At 33.4% G+C, this 22,193-nt stretch overlaps 1 pseudogene; it reads right to left on the reverse strand.

The window, feature by feature from the left end:
- Positions 1 to 2,145: 2,145 nt before the first annotated feature.
- LOC145568966 (abscisic acid receptor PYL4 pseudogene) lies at positions 2,146 to 3,355 on the reverse strand (annotated as a pseudogene).
- Positions 3,356 to 22,193: the final 18,838 nt, after the last annotated feature.

Genomic DNA, 22,193 nt, shown 5'->3' on the forward strand with positions numbered 1-22,193 from the left:
GATTGAGTCGAGTCGGAGAGAGATTGAAAGAGAAGGAAAGAGGGGCGTGTGGGAAGTAGCGTGATGAAGGCAAGTAGACAACTCAATACCCACACGAGATTCATTAAAAGCCCACCTTCTTTAATTTCTTTCCTTCTTCCTTCCAACTTGCATATTTTTCCATTTTCTCACTCCTCTCCCACTTGCCATTACTATATTCTCTACTCCTGCAACTTGCACTTCTTTTTCTTTTTTCTTTTTTTTTTTTAAACATTTTCCTTAACCAGTAGTACAACCTTAAGAAATTAGGAGAGAGAATTTTTAGAAACAAACAAAAACTTTTCAGCCATGCAACTTGCTCTTCTATTATTTCTTTATTCATTATATTTCTCATTTAAAATACCAACAAACTATTACATCACCAACAACCCAGTTGATCTTTAGATAATCAGTTTTCTTCCTTTTTTTTTTTTTTTTCTTTGCATTATTATATTTTTCAAAAAAAAAAAAAAAAAAAAAAAAAAAAAAAAAAAAAAAAAAAAAAAAAAAAAAAAAATTAGTGCAAGTTGCAACAAAGAACGAAAGAAGATGACCCTTCTGATTCTTCTTCAATACCCCATTCCCACCTTTCACGTTATTGTTTTCTTTCCTTATTTCTTTATTGCAATTGGTTTATTTCTAGATAATGTTATCTATCACGCCCTTCCGATCTTTTGACGCATATTCTCTAACTAAAACAACCTCTTCTATACTTTTTCTTTTTTATTTTCTACCTTTCCATGCATGCAGCGTTCGCTATCTTATATTCCATATCCTGTCTCTGTAACATATGTGACTATTAATTTCAGACGGAGAGAGTTAAACCTCGAGGTATTATTATTATTTGATAAAAGTTTAATTATGCACATGTGGAGGGAAGTAGAAGATGTTGTGAAGAGACAAATTAAATGAGCTGGAAATTATAATTAGATAAAATGATATTTATAATACTAGTGGGAGTAAGTAGTGATATTAAGCATTGTTGCTATTTGCATCACATGCACTCAAAGCATATACGATCTCTTTTAACATGATCTATCAAATTCTTTAAGCAATTGGGTATTTCCACTAATTTTATTTTGTTATTGCTATTATTAGCTGAGAAGCAACTAGAGTTAAATACATAATGGTGAAGTAAGCTAAGCATCCCTTTTGTTTTATTAATTATTTCCACTAAAAAGTGTACAATGTACCTATGAAATAAGTAATAAATTGCATTTCATAAGCTACCAACTTTACTATTTAGAGGATCAACCTTATAAAACTTCCAACCTCCCTAAATAGGTTAAAAACCAAACAAAACAAATTGCACAAGATAAAATTGAAAATATATCATACGACCCTATAATCACTGATCAATACACTACGGAATCAAACATAAAATAATATTTCATAATATCACAAATTAAACATGATACATACGAAGTATTTTTGAAATACGACTACAACAAACTATGAATCTAAATACGTATTGTGATTAACATTATATACCTCCTCAAGAATCCAAGAGATTAAATCATTCTACAAAAAATTAAAACAGTTAGTTCATAAAAATCATGCATTTTCTGACATATGCAACCAAATTAAGCTGTGATCCTCATGCCGTAACCCCGCCCATACTTGTAATAATTTGGATCTCTATCCACATCCGGATTATTGAGAAGCTGTTGGTGGTGCAATGACCAAAAAATCCAAATTGCCCATAAAATTTTTAGTATATATCCATTTTAAGATATCCATAATAATAAAAATAATAATAATGCTAACTTCACAACTTCAATTTCCAACCAAGAAATCAATAAACAATAGTCCCCACTTTGAATCTCTTTCATTCATTCATTTGATTCAATTCCACAAACTAGCATCAAAATGTACGTTTGTGTTGCATTGAATTGAATTTCAATATACACATGTATAATTAAACTCGAAATAGAAATTTATAGCATAGTCACCTACATTGTTTGTCTAAATTCTTGACATAATGTAAAATTTCCCCTAAATGAATTAAAATCTAATTTATTCATTCTAGAATTGTAAGCATGAGAATAGAAGAGAGTATGTACAAATTTGAGCTTACCCTAACTAAAAGGTAAAGATAATACGAGTAATCGAAAATTGACGAAAGCATGAACCCAAAAATCAAAAGGCATGCATCAAAGGAATACATTAAAGAAAAAAAGGAAGAAAGAAATTAGGTACAACAAAAACTAGAGCTATGTTCTATGTATCATCCATCTTTGTTTTTTGACAAATTCAAAAATTGGGAATAAAAGGGGTAAATTATAAGAGCTTAAATTTGTACTCCGATCAACAACACAAAAAAAAAAAAAAATTATATATCATATCAGTTCATCACCCCATTTGGTTGTCGAAAACGCTGTCGATCGATTGTGATTTGTTTTTCATTTCAATTCCTTGAGATTATAATACACCAAAGTTAGGAAAGTCTTTCTCTCAAGACGGAGCTTCAATTCCTCGAGATCGCATTTGATGGTGGTATCATATCAAAAGTTGTGATAGAAAAATTAAAAGAAAAAAAACCTAATTTAAATTTTAAGATCCGGAGGAATTCTTCTTGTCATCTCTCCCTCTTCCTTCGGCGATCTGAGCCAACGATTGAAGATTGCACCGAACAATTGTATCAACAAACACGCACGTCTCTTCTTTCGTGTTGCCCGCCGGCGTATCCACCACGTATGATTCGACGACAAGGGTAGACTCTTCGCCAGTATCGCCGACCGCCGGGTGCAACGACGTGACTGACTGGTAATTTGAGAGGCGGTGGTCCCCACCAACGACGGAGAAGGAGATGACGTGGCGGTGGTCGTCGAGGATCTCGAGCCGTTCATCGGAGGTAGCGGCGGGAAGACCGGAGACGACGCGAACACGGCGGAGAGTGCCGACGTCACCGTTACCAGAGATGACGTCACAGCTCCGAACGAAGTGTTTGTAGAGTTGAGGAGCGTCGAAGCGGCGGACGACGGACCAGACCGTGGAGACAGGGGCGGAGATCTCTTGGACGACGGCGGAGGAACACTGGTGTGAGTTGACGGATTGAGCGTGGTAGCGAACGACGTCGTCCGGGACTTCGAAACCCGGGGGAGATAACGGCGGAATAGAGAGTGGTTTGGGGTGGAGGTGGGAGAATGGTGAGGTGGTGGTGGGGTGGGTGTTGGTGGTGATACGGTGGAGTAGTACGGATGATTTGGGCATTTTTGTAATTTTACTTTTGATTGATATTAATTTAAATGTTTGTTTGTGGAAAGTGGTGGTGAAAATGAAATTACTACTTTTGGATTTGAGGAAGAGAGAGAATTTTGAGAATTTGGGGTGGGAAGGAAATAAGGAATGGACTTTTTTTTGGGGGGGGTTAGGGGTATATATATGAGAGAGGATGGTCACTTTCTTCTAACTTTTGATTTTTTTAAAAACGAAAATATAATTGGAGGGTATGGTAACGGGAAAACGAGTGTGTGTTGCTGTTGGTTAGATTTTTCCTTTTGTTATGGGTAAATTGCTATATTTTGTTTTATAACAATATAATTATGGTTAGATGTAATATGGGGGGTTTTAAAATAGGGTGATTGGACAAAATCAAACTTGTTTTATGGGATAGATGGTATTTTGTGGTGATGAGAGTTTTGGGAATGTGATCGTAAGGTGGGATGAGGAATTGAGGAGTGGAAGTTAACTCTTGAATTACCTATATATAGTGGTTGTTTTTTCGTTACTCCGTATTAGATTTAGGAAATACAAAGTATTATGGTATATTACTTTATTCATTCTTTTTTGTTTGTTCAGTTATTTACTGTTTTTAAGATACGTTTTAAACACAGATTTCTTAATTTTATACATAAAAAAAATATAATAAATTGATATTCTTAAAGTAACATTGAAATCAAAGAAATGAGATTTTGGATTTCACATAACTATATTTAGTTATCACAGATTTATGAGAACTTATGGTCAAAGTTATAAAATTTGACATTAAAAAATAATATGAGACAATTTTTAAGGGATGAAAGGAGTATCAAATGAGCTAAAAAAATAATGTCATTCGTTAAATAAAGTTTTATTTTCTTCTCTTTGTCTCTTTTTAAGTGACACATACATTTGACCATTAAAATATTTAATTGTGTATTAGTACAGAATTCGTAAAATTCATAAACTATATACATTGAGACTAACCCAACAATATATTATACAACAAGTACATTAAGTTTGTTATTGCATATGAATGAATTAAATCATCCCTAAGCTAATACGTAAATAGTGTAAAAAGTCAAAGTGTTACTTAAACAAACGGAGGAAATAATAACTTATATTGAATCAAATAAGCTCTTAAGTAAAACTTATTAAATCTCGTTATAACTCACTCTTAAAAGTTATCTAATTTTATCCGAAATTACTTCGTTTAAGGTAAAAAAATGCACTAAAATCTCCTTTCACATATCCTAAATTAATAATGTCTTAGCGGTCAATTCACACTTCCTGTTTAGAGACTCTAATCTCCAATATAAAAGTGCTAAACAACCCTTAAATATAAATTATATGCGTAATAAAAAAAACAAGTGGACATTTAATAAAAAATGTAGAATTAGGAAATTGAATATTCAGTAGAATAAAACCCAAGTTGAAGGTTCTGACTTCTGATAACTTAATTTAAGCTGACATTTCCTCTATAATTTCATTGCATGAGATGAGGGTGCCGCATATAATAAAGAATTCTAGTCTAATCTTTACGCGTTTAGCAGCCAATGTCAACTAAAGTCTTGCTACTATCTTCATCGATGTAATTCTTATTTTGTACTTCAATTGGAACTTTTTACTCCAATGGGGCCCATCATTTTATTTCATCTTAGGATTTACACTAAATTGTTGTTGTATTAATTTCATTTTTGAAGATAATATTTCTTGAAATTTTTGTTTTGTTTTGTATGGTGTTGGAATCGCTCTATTATACTCTATAATTGTTAACAGTTATTTATAATATAATCCTTCCGTCTCACTTAATGTAAGAGTTGTTTAGATGAGTTATTATTTGCAGAATTTGCTTTGTAATGTATGTATGAGGTAAAAAAGAAGTAGAGAGAGAAATAATATGACCATTATATGAATTAATTAGAAAATAGGGTGTTATTTTAAGAATGGGTTAAGAAGAAAATGAGGTTAGATTTTATGGACTATCTGAAAATTAAAGAGAAATAATACAATTGGGCGTATCATAATAGGTTAGTTGTAAACATTCTTATGTGTATTAATATTAGATGCGAATAATACCATAGTAGGGTTAAAGAGTAAACAGTCTTACACTAAAAAAATCGATTCAAATTGTTGGCGTAATACGGAATATTATTAAAATTTATTCTTGGAATCCTATATAATTAACATTAATATATGCATCCTACTAAAGTTTATAATACTTCTTACGAGTATATTATCGATTAATTGCAATCATTGATCGACGAAGACCCGAACATGCACTGTACTGAAATTATATAATAATAACAAGACTTAATTTATATCTTATAAGTACTTCTTATCTAGAAATTGGTATGCTATATTTTATTTGCAATTAGGCAACCATATATAGTGTTAATCTAATGCTACTTGCAATCTTTCTGTAATTAATTAATTATTAAGAAACGGCATTGAGTATGTCACAAAATGGATAGTCAACAAAAATTATAGGTTGGAATGCTTTAATTTTTAATTTCATCCTTTAATTCTAAATTACTACTTGTCTATTAACTTCAAATTTATTAGTTTATTTAGCAATTTGTCCTCCTTAATGTCTATTAGCTTCCTTGATCGGACATTCGGACCATTTTCATTATTCCCCCCTAAAACTAAATTTATAGTGTAATAAAATTGAACCCAATTTTCCTTCGAAAAAAAAATTAAAAAAATTTGAACCCAATTTAATTTGTTTAGTTTATTATTATTTGAAAATTTTGAACCCAATTCATCTATTAATTTGTTAAATCTATTATTATTTGAATTAATTTCTTACTTGTTATCCTCTTGGTTAATATGCACTCCCTCCGTCCCATAATATTGTTTCTATTTTCCTATTTTGGAGATCCAAAATATTATTCCTGTTTTTATTTTTAAATAGTATGTAAAGACCATTATACCCTCACTTTTTTAACTTAATCAATTGTACTTTCTAAATTACCCTTGAATTTTTGCACATACTTTATACTTTTTTCCACTTTCTCTCTCTAATTAACTTTTGTCTATAATTGTACTTTTCACTTTTTTTTAATATACTCCATCCATTTTTTTCCTCCTATTTCTTAAATCCCGTGAAAAAACACAAATAAGAATTATATTATGGAACGGATGGAATATATATTTTTTTCTCAACACTTACTAATGACAAATAAATTGGTCAATTATAGACAAAGTCATAGAGATAGCTTACATAGCTAGACATACAAAGTTTAGGCTAATTAACTAATCACTTCTTTTATAGCAACTATTTGCATTACTAAAACAAGTGTAGCTCAAAATCCTCCTACAATTTGCCCAAAGCATGTCAACAACCCAACGTATATAAAACACTAGGTTAAACCGCGTGCAATACACGGATATAGATGTTGATAATTATAATAAAAATATAATAATTATAGATATAAATATAGAATTGATTGATTATGTAATAAAACACATGAAATAAATTAAAAGTGTAATAACATGTGAAATATAACATTTAAATACGAAGTATATAATACTTATAATGTATACATTGATATATTAGGAAGTTTACTTTAGATTTTATAAAATTAAAGTCATAATCTAAACACAGTCTTATTTTAATTAATCTTTTTTTTTTTTTAAGAAAATAATTTTGGCGGGAAATGTTTTAATAATCTATTGCCAAGTGTCTTGTTAAATTTGCTTTTAGTAGTATTTAATTGATTTTTAATATGAAACTTGAGTTGATGAAGTCTGATTTACGTGTTAATTAAACTGTTAATGAAATAGCACTACAAAAATTAGATATGCCTAGTTGCATTTGGCCTTAGCATACACAAATCGACATATCATATACGATGTACCACATGTCCAAAATGTACCCCTTGCAATCAACCCTTAAGGGTGCATGGGACTTGGCCATCATAAAGTATGCTTTTCAGTTTTCACCATATCAAAACCCAATATATTAATTACGTAACGATAAGATTGTATTCGATTACTTTCTTGTTTGTTATTTGCAACCTGTAAGGCACACAATAACATTGATTAGAGATTACAATATGTGATTAAGAAAATTTTACTTCTTATATGATTGTTGGCTAAATTTGACTAGTGGTACCTTATTCTCAATGCAAGTTGATCGAGTATAATTAAGTTCGAAAGGATTCATGAGTTGCAATGACTTATAATCTGCTAATCATTATTATAGTAAAAATTAGATGTGTCAATTCAAAAACCGCGCTGATTTAATCAGTCCAGTTAAGGTTTTTGAGTCATGCTAAATCTTTGTGTCCACACAGGTCGAATCAATTTCAAATTAAGTAGGATGTAGTTAGAGCTTGAGTCATGCTAAATCTTTGTGTCCACACAGATCGAACTCTAGATCTAATCAGTTTCAAATTAAGTTAGATTTAGTAAGAGTTTGAGTCATGTCAAATCTTTGTATCCATACAGATTAAATTCTAAACCAAATAATTTTGACTTAGGTTGTATCTAATCAGTTTAACACTTGTAAACAAAAATAAGCATAAATTGTAAATTAACATTTGTATATATTCTAACAACATACAAAAAACATGACATAGTAAATTGGTTTGAACAATTAATTGACTAAATTCGTTTTGAGGGTAAAATACAACATTAAAGTGAGTTGTGCTCTAGTGCCGTAGTAGTGCGTGATTAGGATATGGATAGGATTGAAAATATGGGGGATCTTAGGGTTGAATTACACAAGACCTAACTATTATATACAATACTGTATGACTGAGTGAACAAAGTCTGACGAAAAGTTTTTGTTATGCATTGTGTTCTATAGGGGTAAATTTGTAGGAGCCCCCAAATTTGTTGACATAACTTTTTTTTTTTGAGACAAATTTGTTGACATAACTTGGCCAAAATATACTTGGCGCTCTTGTTGGCTAATTGGCCTAAATATATTGTTGAAAAAGATGAGGCTCTTGGCATTGTTTCCAAGACAATTGTAATAATCCTTGCATGCACTGCCTTTGTTTTCGAAATTTCGATCAGTTAGGTCATGTTTAGAAAAATAAGTTCAATTTAGAAAAATATAAGTTTAAAAAGTTTTGATAAAGATTAATAGGGCTTATTTAAGATTAATAAATAATTAAAATAAATAATAATATTAGGTAAGTTCAAATAAATAATAATCAGCTGAATAAAATTCAACATTATTGTAAACTACTCTGATTTTATGATAATACTACCTCCATTTCTATTTTATGTCTTATATAAAATATTCATCTGTTGCAAATAAAATGAAATAAAAGTGATACATACAATTTTTTTTTTTTTTTTTTTTTTTTTTTTTTTTTTTTTTTTTTTTTTTTTTTTTGTGATTGAGATATTTTCAAGTACGAAAAAAACTAAAGAGTAATAGAACCAAAAGTGGAAGCTATTTATCAGTTTTGTATGCCAAATTCGCCGACATCTCTTGGTTTCGTCTGTTAGCCTAAGGCCATGAGGATACCGCAATAGTGTAATAGTAATCCTCACTCTACGTGTTGTTTAGCAGCGCATGTCGACTCCATCTTCAATAATCTTTGTATTTGAATACCAACATTTTATGTCATTTTTTGGCTTAGTGCAATATTGCCAACAGTGTTCCAGGCCACTTTAGTCACATCTCCGAGGCGATGTTTGCTAGAACTCATATATCTTCCTTCGTTTCATATAATCGCAGCACTTTTCTTTTACGTTCATTTCATAATAATTGAAACACTTTTTTATTTGGTAAGTATTTATTATAATTTTATTATTTCTTTCTCTTACCAAACCCACTTATACTTTTTTTTGTTATTATTTTCTCTCCCATTTAGGAGCGGACCTATTAAGGGGTCTGGGTGTCACCGGCTCCACCAAAAATTGTTTTTTCTTTTTAATTTAGGTAAAGGTGTAAATTTATAGGTTAAAATACAACTTTAATACAATAAATAATATCAAATTAGCTTTTGTTGGGTTTCGTGATGTCCAACATCATGCGGAAGGAAACCCGCCCAAAATCCGCACACAAATTAAAGTAAACATAATCACATGATTAACAAGAAGAGAGAGAAAGAATTATTACCCTTGCAGCGTGCTTCGCTCTAACCAAGAGCTCGGACTTGAAAGCGTAGAGTCCCACAAATGTACGGACCTCCAACGGCTAACACCCTCGAGATCCGAACCGAGCCGGCCCTTACCCCGAAGCTTAGTCGGGGCTAGACCAAGAAAGTACTTAGAGTATTAGAACTAAGGTATTCTCACATTTGGAGATGCCTTCAAGTTCACAACTCAAGTGCTCTTTCCCAATGCCAAATGATTGGTATTTATAGGGAAATGTGCCCTTGATTTTCAATCTCCCATCAATGTGGGAGAGTTGGTAAAAAGGCAAAATACAATTTAATTTAATTTTAAATCAAATTAAAAACCAATTGAATCAACAAAAAACAAGTGGCAAGTGAAGAGCAAGGGGTTAGGTGAGGACCACAAGGGGGGACCACCCTCTCCTTGCTCCGCAAGCAAACCGGGTTCCCATCTCTCGGCCTCTTACCACGCACCAGCTGGTGTGGCCAGCCTTGGGCGCCAAGGCTGCCTTGCTGGTGGCCTTGCCCCTTAGCTGGGCCTTCCAACTCGTCGCTCCAGCACACACGAGCCAGCACGCTTGCGGGATGCTGGACGTGTGCAGCTAGCGAGGCCCAGCGAGCTTTGCTAGCTGCTGGCCTTGCTAGCACTGCTAGCACGCATGCGCGAGCCAGCGATGCTAGCCATGCTACGCCAGCTGCTAGCATGCGATGCTAGGCTTGCGCACACTACTAGCATAGCTCGGCATGGTGCGGCTGCCTGGCTAGCATGTGTGTGCTTGCGGCTGGGCTTGCGGCCATGCCTTGCACGCTAGCAGCCTTTGCTAGCACTATTTCCCTAGCCCTTAGATGGCTCGGGCACTCTGAGGCTAGGGTTATATTTGTGACTTGTTGTTTGCTTGATTTCTCGTCTCATCGATTCCTAAATTCGACTCGATTTACGACGCTCGCTTCGACACTCTAAGTTCGGAATCCGACGTCTTTGTTTGTAACACTCTAATGACTCATTTAATCCTTTCGGATTAATTCATCGTTTCGGTTCGGTTACTCGATTGGGTGTGACCCAAAGGCCTCTACTTTGTTAAGTTGGAGTTAAAATCAACTAAGAACCTAACGAGTCACCTAATATACATGAGGTGACTTGATAGGTTTACAAGTCGCATCATATATGCATGTGACTCTATAACCTGACTTATTCGGTGGCTTAAATTAGATTTTCAAAGTCACCTGCTTATAAGGTGAGACTCATTAACCTATTAAGTCGGCTTATACATATTAGGCGACTCATCAGGTGAGAGGCATAGCTAACAAAACTCACCTATTGAGTCGCCTAATATGTATAAGGCGATTCAACAGGTTTTCGAGTTGCACCTTATGTACAGGTGACTATGAAAATCTAATTTAAACCACCAAATAAGTCGGGTTATAGAGTCGCATGCATATATGAGGCGACTTGTTAGCCTATCAAGTCGCCTCATATATATTAGGCGACTCGTTAGGTGCTTTGTTGATTTTAACCCCAACTTAACAAGTCGCCGAATAAATATGAGGCGACTCGATAGGTTTATAAGTCGCACCTTATGTACAGGTGACTCTAAAAGTCTGACTTATAAGGGGTTTTTTGTAGTATTGTGTCCAAGTTCCTAAAACTTGTTGGCAACTTTTTTGCTCTAGCTCCTTCCCTTCAAACGCCACTATGCTTAAATGTATGATCACAGTGGGGCTCAAGTATGGAAAGCTTGAAATATTCCCTACAATAGTCGGTCCGACGATGGGGCTAGTAGCAGGTTTGGTGGTGGGCTGGTAGCTAGACTGGCGGTGCCATCGCCGGTTGATGGCTGGTTTTTTTTGTTTATTTTTTTGTTTTTTATTTTTATTTTTTTTAAAAAAAATTTGCCCAATAATATGGTGACACTGCACGTGTACATGGTAGGCCCTACTAATGTATTTATGTATGGAATCCGTTAGTTGGAAGTGATTGGTGGTAAAAGCCAACTTTTATTTTTTTATGTGGTGGTAAAATAAAACTTTTTTTATATAGGTGGTAAAAGCAAAAAAATGGTTTTTTGGAGGTGGTAAAATTAAAGTCAAAATTTCCTTCTAATAATTTCGAACCTTCTATTAGAATAATACACTTGTTGGAAGGAACATCATTCCTTTCAAGTTTGTCATAGTGGTAATGTATTGAGTTCGTGCTAAAAGTCTTTGGTTCAAGTTTTCATACAAGCATTTTTTTTATTTTTTGTATTTAGTGTCCCTTCACACTAAACTCCTACTAATAATTAAATATAGCTATATTATAAAATTCTGCTTTTGGTCCCCACCCATAATTTTCCTAAAACTTTGCTTGTGATTATTAGGCCAATTGACCAGATTGGTAAAATAAAAAAAATAAAAAAAAACCCTTGGCGACAAATTGGTAAAAAAAATTGCTCCGACGACAAATTGGTAAAAAACTTAACCTCAAGCGACAATTTGGTGTAAAAAAAAAAAAAATCTCAATCGACAATTAAGCCTAAAAATACAAATTTTCCAACAAATTACTTGGGATTGCTATCGCTTTCATTTTTTTATTAAAAAATATATTTTTTCTTCCCAAATTTCTTACCCTTTATAAGGAAATAAAATTTTGAAGAAAAAAGGGGTTTTAAATACTAATTTTCACTTAATTTTTCTATCCATTATTAACCATTTTTTTAAAAAAGGGTTGGAATTAAAATTATGTAATTCAAAATTTAGCAAATTAAAAAGAAGATGATATAATAATTTAAATTTTAAAATACACAAAACAATTTAATTAGGACTTTTGAAGAGTTCACCGGAAAAAAAGAATAGATCTTTTGGTCTAAATGTCGCCTGAGTTTTTTTTTTTTTTTTTTTTTTACCAAATTGTTGCATGATGTTAACTTTTTTTACCTAATTGTCGTCGGAGTGATTTTTTTTTTTTTTTTTTTACCAAATTGTCGTGAAGGGTCCTTTTTTTTTTATACCAATTTTGTCAATTGGCCGTGATTATTATGAAACGAAGGTAGTACTCATGTTTAACACAAGCACGAGTAGATATGTACAAGCACCTAAGTGTTTGACTTAGCTAATTTGTGAAAAATATTCAAACACTCATATGATTTTGATTAATTTTACTTTATCTGAACTTATATTATAGGGTTTTTCTACATAGTGCGACCTTATTTAATTAGACAATAAAATAAGTTCATGTAAAATAAAGACCATTTCCTTTTTTTTTTTTTTTTTTTTTGCTAGTTTCGAGCTCAATTTGGTCCCTTAGGAACTAAACCGACCCTTAAAACCTTAAAAGAAACCTTTTCGGCACGCAAAACGAGATAAAAACTAATTAGCTGACCACTAATGGAATTACTTAACATCAGATTAACAGCAAAAGTGTGGTGTGTTATAAAAATTGTAACTGGCGGATACCATGTGTAATATGGAAAAACAATGAGCACAATAACTTAAAACAACCAATTACACAAGACACTATGTAGAAAACCCTATATTTTACATGAACTTATTTTATTGTCTTTTTTTTCGTGTAAGATATCTAAACATTTTTTTATTTATTTTTATTTTTTATTTTTTATTTTGTTGTTGTTGTTGTTGTTTAGAGAGCCACAAGGGCGGGGGTGAGAATCGATTCCAGGATCTTCAGGAACCGGGAGGAAAGATCTAACCACTTGAACTATCCCTCACCCTCACTTTATCTATATTTATCAGAACTAATCTTTAACTTTTTATTTAGTTTGAACTTATTACATTCCTTTGATTTTTTTGAAATTAGTTTGTCTAACCTTATTGTATCTGATATTGTTTTGTTTGAAATAATATTTATTTTAAAAAAATTAAAATTAATATGAGACACACAAACCCTAAAATGACACATTGTTCACATCATACTTCAAAGTGCAGAGGATCCGATGGATATTTGATGCAAAATGACCAAACTACCCCAATCAATAAAGGATTTTTTATTATGTATTGTGTTAGTACCACAATTTATGTCTTTTAGTGAGCATTCAAGCACTTGATATAGATGGCTTAATTACCTCGTTTATATGTGTCAAGAACTTGTTTTCTTAACCTGATTTTATTGTCTAAACTTGGTTTATTTGATTAATTTATAGGTTATTTGGTCTGATTTAAATAGGTTTGGTCTAATTTGATTTGATTTTTTTTGTATGATCTTTGATCTGATGTTTTAATTTGATTATGTTTTTATCACTGCACGTTTTTACACTAATCTCATTATCAAATTGTATCATGTTAGATTCATCTCGTTGTGTAATATGTAATTTCCATAAACCTTTGTTTATATACAATTTAACATATTCAACAATAAGTGAACAAGAATAATTATTAAAAATTCTAATCTAGCCTAATCTCAATAATTCGGGTCTAATCTAATCTAATTTTGACAAGAATAAGTAACAGCTGAGTTGAAGAGAACAAGTTCATACTTTCTCCCATCTTAATTGCAATAGTATAGATAAAGTATAGTTAGGGGCGCATTTGTTCATCAAGGAAAGGGAGAGAGTTTAAGAATGGGGAAATAGGAGAATGGAAAATAACTCTTTATAATATAAAACTAGTTTTTGGGTCGAGGCGATGTCCCGAGTTATTATATGTGTTACAATAATTTTAATGGTATTAAAGATACTTATTAAGACAAGTATTACAATATTAATTTTTTTGCTATTAAAGATGCATATTAAGAAATAGTTCAATGGCTAACTTCCTACTAATTAATTTAACCTTGAGATCAAGAGTTCGAATCTTATACAAATCATGCTTCCAAAATTTTTAATTAATGTGTAATAACATGGAATAATATAGTAAATAAAGAAAGTTGAGAGAGTGCCACGTGGCATGTAGACTTGATTCGAAATGCTTTGGAGAGTACCACGTGGCATGTCGACTTGATTTGAAACGTCTTTTTAATATAAATAAATAAATAGTGTTTAGCCCAGGCAATGCCCCGTGTCATACATTATATATTATTGTATTATAGTTTTCATGTATTATACTTATATAGATGAATTTGACAAACCTTTTGTTCCCGAGAGGTATGAGGTAATAGTTACATTGAATACTTATTGAATTATTCTTTGAGTATCTTAATTTTATTACAAAAGTTGAACCTTGCGCTTTTCACTTCTTTTTTTTTTTACATATTGATAACGTGGTTGGTGATTGGCTTACGCGGTTAAATAGTCTTCATTGTTATATGATGATGGGTGTTCGAATCTCCTTAACCGTATATTTTTATGGGGAGTACGTAATGTTGGTTTTTCGGTGATGTGGCGTAATAGTTTAGATTGTTAAAGGTGACGTGTTATCATGAGATGTTGAGAAGCTGATGTGGCGTAATTAAAAAGGAGCTACGTGGCACATCGCCTTTTAATATATAGTATAGACTAGCTTTTGGGTCCGTTCTACACAAGGGCTGTGTATAAGTTATTATTTGTGCTGCAAAAATATTTATGAAAATAACTTTACGATCTTGTAACATTACATATGCATGGTAGCTAGTTATATAAAATTTAATAACTGAAGACCAAATTCTTGTTATAAATTTATACTTTACATCAAATATGAAATAAAAATCTACAACTAAAAGGGCATTTAGTATCTTGAAAGTATGGATGGTCTTATAGCAATAGGGGTGTTCAAAATTTGGTCCGGATCGAAAAAATGGAACGGACCGACCCTAGACTGGACCAGACCAAATTAATCGGTCTGGTCTCTAGGTTGAAAAATTTGTTTTTCTGGTCTTCGGTCCGATCAGGTCCAAAAACCTATAAAAATCGAATCGGTTTTTTTTTGCTTAAAAGTATACATAAACCTTTTAATAATGATTAAGATTATCCTTAACAAGCCTGGAAAATTTCTGTTGTATAAGCTATTTTTGTACTAAACACACAAAAACAAACGTTAAAATATTGTTTTTCCTTTATTTATTTATTTTTTTTTAGTTTTCCATAAACTATTTAAAATTCTAAAATCGGTCCAAACCGATCTGGTCTGGGTTTTGGACCATTTTTTTCGACCCGGTCCGGGTTCGGTCCTAACTTAATCGGTCCAGTCTTCAGTTCTTGAAATTCATTTTTCGGTCTTTGGTCCGGGTTGGTCTGGTCTGGTCTTGGACCGATGAACAACCCTAGCAAGCAATGCCATACATTATATAGGTTTTCTGAATATTCTTACACCCTTTTCTTTTTTTTGGCATTCAATTTTCCCTTCTTTGAGCTTTAATTTATCTCCTTTCAATCCCTATCTTCATCGTAGCACAAATTTTGCACAACTTTTGTAGAGCTATTTTTTGCCAATTTTATTAAAGGAATCTAGATGATATCAAAAATGCTTAATTAGAAATTTATATTAGGTGTGGAAACTAGTTATTGACTCGGGCGATACCCCGAATTATTATAAATTTATGATCATGTGAGTTTTACCAAACTTAAATTTAAAGGGGTTGATTTTCAACAATATTAATAAGTGATGAAAAGAAAAAATAACATTTTTCTTCCTTAATTTTGCATCTATAAAATGAATCACATCTTTGTTATTTTGATATCCATACTACTGATATTATATCTTGTACTCTATGACTACAGTTTTATCATTAAATGCACATGTTTCTTTTGAAAAAGACTTAAATTTTTTTAATACTACAACATCATGAGTGATATTATGTAACTTGTAATGACATTTCAACTGAATAAACAATGTTATAAAAATGATCTGACCAAGTTGTTTACATATAATAGATAGTTCTTTAAATTAAAATGTTAAATATGTGAATAGTTTTTCTTGTAGAAAAAAAATGAAAACTAATAATCCTACCTTTAGTGGGTCTTCCATAAACAATCCCACCTTTTAAAATTCCAAAAACAACCCCACCTTTGATAGGATCTTCCACTAATGTTCTCGTTGACCTATAACCTATTAAACAATCTATTTTTTTTTCTTTTATAAACTAAATCTCTTCTCAAGCCACCAGTTCACCACCATGGCCTCCCCAATTCTCACCCCTTATCACCATCTCCACTCACCAGGCCACCACAAAACTCTCCAACCACACCGGATAACCCTATAACCACCCCCAAAACGCAACCCCCGCCCCGAAAACTCCACCCACATCCTCGAAAAACCCCACCCAGTCCTACCCTCAGCCCTAATTACTCAACTCCAACAGCCCTAATTACTCAACTCCAACAGCCCTAATTACCTCTCAATTTGATTTTTCTCTTGAAATTAAACGCAAATTATGATTTTAATCGTCTGAAAAATCGGATTGAAATGGAAATTGATGAATTTAGAGGAGAGAGAAACTTACCGAAGAGAGAGATGTAAGGCAGGGTATGCAAATTTCTAGAGAGAGAGAAGCAGAATGGGGGGGTTTCTAATACTAGCGTGCGAAGAACAAGAGTGCGATATGGGCTTCTCATTTCTCATGCGAAGAACAAGGTTGAAGTTGAGCTATAGGTTTGGGTTGGGTTTTAGGGGAAGCAAGGTGGTTGCGGCAGTGGTTCCGGAGGCTGCTATTCGGGTTTCAGGTTGGGTTCCGGCGCCTTAGATGAATACCTTTCATGTCATTTGATTATCGAACAAGGTGAAAGTTTGAAAAGTCTAGTGATGAGGATGTTTTTATCTTTCTGTTTTTGAAAATATTTCTTTTCTTACTCTATTTATGAAAAGTAGTCAGTCTAATTTGGTTTGGTCCATGGTAAGGGTCCAATAATAGTGTAGTTAGATTGGGCTCGAAAAGAGCTTTCCAATGATATATTATAAGCCCAATTCCGATGAATAATGAGGAAATTATGAATCAAATATTAAATTGGGCTCGAAATGATTTTTATATGTGGCCCAATGATCTAGAGGAGGGCCTATTAATTATTATTCCTAAGGTTATTAGGATTGATTTTAATCTTCTAGAATATTTAGAAGGTTTCTTTTTAATTCTAATGAGATTAGGATTGATAATTATATTTTAAAGAGTTTTATTTTGAATAAAATATGTGATTTGGCACAAATATGATTTTAATCTTCTTAATGCGGAGTTAGCTGCTTAATCGTATTAAGACGATGATTCCGCGTACAAAACGTGTTTTAATTTTGACTTAGCGCGAGACGACAAAGTTGTCGCCTGGCGCTAACAGCTATCTCCTAGCGCTGACAGTTGTCGCTTGGCAATGCTCCTGTCGTCTGGCACTAACTCCTGTCGTTGGCGAAATGAGGTATTTTATTCCGAATATGACTTGATTTGATATCGACCTATTTTTCTATATAAATAGGGGTCGTATTTCCCTGTTTTCAATCATTCATCAACAACAATCATTATTCACAACAATCATCTCTCTCTATTCTCTTTCAAAAGCTAGAAGCTTTCTCTCTCTATTCTTTTTCTAAACCTTCCCCTCTCTCAAAATTCCTCATTCACAAGTTCTAGACACACCTAGCCAAGTTTGAGGTTGCCTTCGCCCTAGACGTGAGAGATTGATAATTTCTAAGGGTTTGGTCCCAAATTCTTATTTCAATTATTTCATTTAATTGTTTGTTTTATTATTTTCCTTGAAGTTACTAACGTGTGTATTTTGTTATTAGAAAGAGATATGAGGCATCGAAGTAAGTAATTTAATTACTTTATTAATCTTTTGATATAGAAATCATGCTTAGATTATTTTGTTAATTCCTAGTATCATGTTAGGATGTTTTATTGCTTCCTAGTAGCATGTTTAGGGTTAACTAAAATTTCTAATATCATGTATGTCTATGATGCTTCCTATTTCTATCCTAATATCATGTTAGTGTCATGTTAGTGATAAAGCTCTGATCTTTAATGTTTAGTGACATGCTAGGGTTTGTTATTAATCTTGTTAGTATCATGCCTAGGATCTTGCTATTATTATTATTGCTTTGAGATTGAGAATATTATTATTATGATGATGATTGTTATTATGTTGCTTGATATTTATTGTTGTTATTGCTTGATCACGCCCTCTCTTGCAGGTTTAAAGGGAATTCGTACTTGTAATCACGCTTAATAAGATAATTAATAATCTTGTTTAGGCTAATATGATTATAATTCAAGTGATCTCCAATAATAGTTTTGTTGTGCATTAATATTCAACCAACATAGATAAACAGGTTTAGGGTTAACCTATTGATTGTATGTTAGTTAGAAAGCGCACATGAATACGAGAAGAATAAAGTAGACGCCTATTTTTAGGGCAGGTTCAATTTCTTTTAGGTTGGATTTGTACCTTCATCCTCGAACTTCCAGTCATGGTTCCAGACCTATTGGAGTTAACAATCTCCTGGATCGTTAAGGGGTGTAACCTTCACCCTGTGAACGGTTTACAAGTTCCTAAAACTTGTTGGCGACTCTTTTACTCTAGCTTCCTTCCCTTTGGACACCACCATGCTTAAGTGTATAATCATAGTGGGGCTTAAGTGTGGGATGCTTGAAATATTCCCTACGGTATTTTGGCGACTCCACTGGGGAGGATTTCTATTTTAACTCCTAAAATTTATTTTGGCAATGATTTAGAATGAGTGGATGAGACTCGAAAAGTTCTAAGTATTTCATGTGCGTAATTTTATTAACATTGTGGCATATGCATAAAAAGGTCCGCATTGGAAAGACAATCCGAAATGCGTCAAAAACATAGGATTTTTACTTGTAGGAAATTAGGGAAATATCTTTCACAACTAAAATCGAAATAACGCTACGAAAAAACTGAAAAATTCAAGAATAGAAAGCTGCCGAGGCATGTAGGAATTAGCGCTGAGAAAACAGCGTCAGCACCAAACGATGGCGCTGTCGCCTGGTGACAGTCTTGTCGTCTGGCGACAGTGCCAGCGTCTGGCAACAGACGCTATTTTTCCAATAACGAGCTAGAAATCTACCTTCTTGTTTCGACTAGTTTTCTAGTACTGTTTGCTCGGTTTTACTTCCTGATTGAGTTTTTCCCTTTTTTCTAAAACCCATATGTGTTCTACATATGGCCATAACCCTCTGGCGATTCATGCTCCATCTAACCAATCGAACGCTCCTGGCAACGAAGGGTACATCCGAGTTTGTTGAATTCACCAAACCGTGGAAGCGAGTTTAACTCGCGGGGTCCCATCCACTCGCGCCAACCCTTCCAAAGGTAAGGCTTCCGCACGGTGCATCCGGACTCATAGCCATGGACCCTCTTTGACTAATCCATATCCCGAACTTTAGAGAACTAGAGCCATGGTTAGGTTGCAAACTCATTGCATCATATTGTGACTATTTGACTACTTGTGCATTATTTGTTTGTGCATAACCTATATGTGTTTACACTAACCGTTTGTTTTACTTGTGAATGAGTTTAAATGAACTAATTAATGACTAAAGGACTTTGCTAAATTAATTAATTAATTAATAAATGATTAAAGTCTAAATAAATTGATCAAACTTGACTTAGTATGACTTTTAGGCTTGTCCCTTCAAAGTAAAATACTGGAAATAGTCCTAGATCGATGTTCCAGTAATGGCGCAGAGATCTTGACTGTAGCGCCACACGCTAGTAATTAGCACCGGGCGACAATATTGTCGTCTGGCGCTGACCCTTAGCGTCTGGCGATAGTCCGTATTTTTACTCGTGTCTTCACGACGATAGTCTAATTAATCAATTACTTAATTAGTTTAACCATTTTATTAATGACAATAGTCATGTTTAGTCCTCAATTAAGTCTAGTCACATAGTTTAGTCTCATGGTCATGACACGAGTCAAACATGTCACCTACACTCACTACTCTTAGCACACACTTTGCGAATATATCACCATGACTATATCTTAGGTTCATGCATAAGTCATCCTTTCCGTCATTTGAATTGGGGGTCCACTCTATTCCTAATTTTTTCTATATCTCTCCATCTACATCGTCTTTCCGTTCTCTACATGCTTTCTCCATATCACAACCTTCATTCTTCCTACCTTCTTCCATCTACTGCATATTGAATAGAGTTCGAGTCAAATAATTAACAAAAAGTATCCATAACTTCCCTTTCCACTGCACTTGGTCAAGAAGAGAAGGGAGATTAATCAAGGACAACACCTTTGGTCAAGTACTACTTTTTGACAAACCAATTAGTCGAAAAAGAAAAGCTAAGAAGATAATGGAATCTCAAGAATAAGTTAACGAACTTAGGAAGGACGTGGCCAACTTAACTGAATTAATGAAGGCTATGGCTCTTCAAATTGATGACCCTGTGAAGCAACAACAAATAGAGCTCATGCAAGAAAGCCTAAGCAAAATATCCAATGATTATAGATTCCAGGGCATTAGCTCACAAGGGGTCTCAGTGGATAAGGAGCTTCTTTTGCAGAAGTTCAATGCCAACGACATCCCTAAGTTCAAGCCAACAGACAATCCTTATTTTCACTTAAGGGCTTTTGAAACCATAATGAATATTAAAGGGATTGATAGGAAAGTCTTTCCTTCTTTGTTTTCTTTATCTCTTGAAACCGTTTGTCGATAATGGTTCTTTTCCCTTGACAAAGAAAAAACCTCTACTTGGGACAGAATAATAAACGCTTTCATTGATAGATATAAGTGCAACATTCAAGTTGAAATAGACCATAGACAACTTGAGATGCTAAAGCAAAAAGAAAACGAAGGGTTCACTTCTTTCTTTAACAAGTGGAGGGAAACATCCGCTAATATGGTCGAGGTCCCTACAGATTAGGAGTCTGTAAGGATGTTCATCAAGAACCTTCAAGATAAGTATTCGAAGCATTTGAAATATCAACAAAACTTGAATACTTTCAAAGCCGTCTATGACATAGGTATTGAAATCGAAGATGACCTTGCAAAGCAAAAAGCTACTAACAATAGCAACAACAGTGACTGGAAAGGAAAGAAGAACGACAATCCTTCTTCTTCCGAAAACGGTACGCCCACTCTAGCAACAACGTTAGTACCTTTGATCTCAATGAAGTCTTAACCATGGAAAATCAAGGGTCTAAAAAGCAACTAAGGAAAGAGTTCACGCCCATTGGGATGAGCTATGATACTGCCTTCGATCGACTCCATGCCAAGGGACTCATTACTCCCATTGGAACTATTCAAGATCCCGCACCTGAGAAGAGATTGCCTAGTTGGATCCCAGATGCACATTGCAAGTACCATCAAGGTAGGGGTCATACTACTGAGAGTAGTTGGAAGCTAAAAGAGGTCATCCAATACTTGATCGATAATAACAAGCTTCCCATACCTCTTGCTGGCAAGAAAAGCAAGTGATGATAAGGCATAAGACAAGAGGCGAGCTTCAATGACAAGATTTCGTGACCTCTTTTTCTATTTCTTTTATTCATCCTTTCCCCAATAAGTCTAGCATAGACACCTTTTATTTTCCTTAGATCTTATTTTGTAGGTTTTTTCCCTTTTTACCTTTTAATAAAATGAGCATTTCTTTTCTTACATATGATTATTGCATTAAAAATAATAAAAAATAAATAAAAAATAAAAAATAAATCCATGTCGAACTAAGCACAAGGTATACTTATGATTATAGGCAGCCGTTGTGGCCATATCATATCACTTTCACCCTTTAAATATAAATCCTTTCTTGATAAACCACTTTGAGCCTCGTTTAACGATAGACCTTTCTTTCTTCGACCTACATCTACCTAACCTTGGGATGGGATGGTGTGTAATCTATGTAATTTTTAAAAGAATAAAAGCTTGAGTGATTAAAAATAGCAAAAAAAAATAGAAATAATAAAAAGTGTACAAAAGGGCAAGTGTTCCAATGTCTTTGATATGAACATATCTTTGATAAGAACACGTCTCAGATTGCGTCTCTTATCGAGTGCTAGGTACTATGCCTGAGAAACATGAATGTC

The sequence above is a fragment of the Chenopodium album genome, chromosome 11 (assembly GCF_948465745.1).
Source record: "Chenopodium album chromosome 11, dcCheAlbu1.1, whole genome shotgun sequence".
Lineage (NCBI taxonomy): Eukaryota > Viridiplantae > Streptophyta > Magnoliopsida > Caryophyllales > Amaranthaceae > Chenopodium > Chenopodium album.